This window comes from Dermacentor silvarum, chromosome 8 (assembly GCF_013339745.2).
Source record: "Dermacentor silvarum isolate Dsil-2018 chromosome 8, BIME_Dsil_1.4, whole genome shotgun sequence".
Classification (NCBI taxonomy): domain Eukaryota; kingdom Metazoa; phylum Arthropoda; class Arachnida; order Ixodida; family Ixodidae; genus Dermacentor; species Dermacentor silvarum.
The window spans coordinates 140,288,284-140,291,239 of record NC_051161.1 but is presented as its reverse complement, the minus strand read 5'-3'; the positions used below and the strand labels follow the sequence as shown (position 1 = coordinate 140,291,239).

Here is a 2,956-nt window from a genome sequence, read left to right as displayed (position 1 = left end):
TTTTCATGCGAGATGAAACAATGAAAAAACGCCTAAACGTTTCTAGTTATCAAAACCTGTTTCTGTTGCACAAATTGCTGTCGTCTGCTGTGCTATGCCTATTATAGAGCTCATAGTTTTAATTGATCACAAAGTTGAAGCGACGTAGTGTCTGTGCCCACGGCGTTGCTCATTATGTGGCCTACAGTGTGAACCAACGTATGCGTGCGACGGATGGCAATTCTGTCTATGATATGACGTGGGACGTCAATTCGATGAAGTAAAAAAAAGAAATTGCGTATAAAATGACGTACCACCATTGTGATGATGTGAAATAAAATGCAACTCACGAACTAAGCTAATAATTGCCGCACGCGTCCAAACACACACACAGACGTACGCACGCGCACGCACACACACACACGCTCACAAACACACACACACACACGCTTATGTTTATAACGACAAAGAAACGTGTAACTGGAGCCACTTCGTTTTTGATAAAAACAAGCGCAGCGTAACGCCCATAAAGGCACCACTACGTTTTTGCCTTGCATAAACAAAGCCAGTACAGGCAACAGCCAATGCTAAAAGCAGACGAGGAAATATTGCGACAGCAGACCACAGCGATCGCCTTACTATAAGATTGGCCGAAGATGCATATTCTAAACCCGATACCATAGAGAAAGGAATTCAACAAGAGGGGACACTCCCATAGGGCCCAGCGGCCGAATTGACTGCAGTGTGCCAAGCGGTCGGTGTCGATCACTTACATCGCTTCCGGTTTCGGTTTTGGGCGCGCGTATTTTGAATGTAAGCTAGCACGCCGGCTGCACCCCCCCCCCCCCTTTTTTTTTTGCTCTTCGTGCAGAATCGGTTTATTATTTAGTAAAAATGATTGCGAACGATCTCGTAAAGTCCCATCGAATCTGTGGTACATGCAATTTCACAAAGTAGACGCAAGACCTTTTGTGCAATGAGGAAATATTTATTTTGCTCTATATAAAAGCTCGTTCCGCGCTTTTTGTGCGTTCATCCAACGTTGTGACACCAGCAGGTAAGGCAGTAGTTCCTGTATGAAGCTCCACCGGACGGCACCAGCTGAAAAAAAAAGTAAATTACAAGCATGTGACATTTTCAAGCACGTAACAGCATGTTACAACCATGAGTGATTTTGGTATTTAGACATAGGAATACTGCGTGTAGAGGCGAAACGTGCGAAAGCGGTGAATGGGCGGCATTACAAACAAAAGCAATTCGCTTTTAGATACATGGCGTAGAAAATACCCGACTCATCCCAAACATATATGAAAACATCTGATTTCCAAGCGTTCCCCCATTTCCAGGCATTATTTCCTGCACTTTGGCAGCACAAATACACGAGCGACTTCGCGTTTCCAAAACTTGGCCTCGGGTGACGTGACGGTACGCTACATACACAGACGGACGCAACAGGCACTCAAGACAAATGCGTGGGTGCAATGACTTTTTTCAGTTCTTTAGAAGACTTAATTTTCGAATTACAAGTTTCGGATATGTTCGTCGTTCGCGCGTTCTGCCGGCGCCAGCAGCACACCCAATGTTATCACTCTTGGCAATCGCCCATCGCGTTTTCAACAGGCGTGAGTACCGAAGGAAGGTATATGTTGTTGCGGAGCCAAAAAAACGTCACAGACTTGTCCCTCTAAGATTCATTACACGCCAAACTAACTTTATCACCACGGCCGAGCAGCTTATCGCTAACTGCGTCACAGCGCGCTGCGCGGCCAGCGTGCCTCAAAAGTACCCCAGAAAGTAACGAAATTACTTTTTCAGTAATGTCTGGCGTCAGAGAAAGCGGCACAAACTTCTAGCAAGATGCACTAGACTACACATGCACCACGGCTGAGTTCTCTCTAACTGCGACACGGCGCCCTGTGCGGCTCAAAAACCGAAATAAGTTACAATAGTCCCATAGGAAGCGTCGGAAACATGTCTCAGCACGATTCATTAACTCAAATTAACTGCGCCAGGATGGCCGAGCTATTTTTCGCTAACTGCGTCTTAAGTCTCGGTCCCGTGCCGTAAGCCTAATTGCGTCGTAGACTGTGAAACAAGATTTCTCACCTTGCCGTAGTCCAATAGTGCAGTGGTGTCTTGTCCCAGTGCAGAAGGAACGCAAGAATACGCCGAGAGCCCAAGAAACCAGGATACATTAAAAAAAAATTAGATGGACGGGTCGCCGCGGCCGAGCGCTCAAACGCGCCCGCAACCGCCCCGGCCACTCGCTTCGGGGAAGTGTCTGGCGGAGCTTACAGTTAAAAAAGAAAAAAAAAAAGAAAAAAAAGAAGGAGACAGACGGGTCGCCGCGCGCGAGCGCGCAAACGCGCGCGCAGCCATCCTCGCTGGCTTCGGGGGAGTGTCTGGCGGATGACGCATGTATCTGGCGCGTCATTGACCTGTGGCTAGGTAAGGCAAGGAAAATAAGTCGCAAAGCTTAAGTTCATTTATACGCAAAACGTTTTAGTTTTCGCGGCAAGTTCTTAAAAAAATAAATCAATGCCTGTTAACTTAAGTTCACTTTCTTTTTTTTTCGATGCTCGCGGCAGCTAACGTTCGGTGTCAAAAGTATAGCGTGACGTATGGTGACGTGTTTCCTGTTGCCAGTTTTTGCCGAGTGTCCCCTCTTGTTGAATTTCTTTCTCTATGCCGATACTAACATCAGTCCTTGGCGAAATGACGTCACTCACGTGTTTCAGCCGCTTTTCTTTCTATAGATTCCTCCCCTCACTTACTCTCACATAAGAAACCCTTCATAGGCGTTTGTGAATCCAGCGGAAGAATTTTCGTCCAGCCGCAACACCATTACGGTGCGCCGCATTCCTGCTGCACAGTAGTCAGGCCAACATGACGGCGTGAAAAAGCCGGTCAAAGTGGCCCGGTATCGTGAAGTGAACAATGTGGAGCGTGCCCGTCGCTAAGCGCGGTCACTAAAGGA

The 2,956-nt window shown here is 47.2% G+C and overlaps 1 long non-coding RNA gene across 1 annotated transcript; it reads right to left on the bottom strand.

Moving 5' to 3' along the window:
* Positions 1–946: 946 nt before the first annotated feature.
* LOC125947787 (uncharacterized) lies at positions 947–2,418 on the bottom strand. The gene is made up of 2 exons (XR_007468481.1): positions 2,086–2,418; positions 947–1,080 (listed from the first exon to the last, which is right to left on the bottom strand). It is a non-coding gene; the product is annotated as an uncharacterized LOC125947787 (long non-coding RNA).
* Between the last annotated feature and the right edge of the window lie 538 nt (positions 2,419–2,956).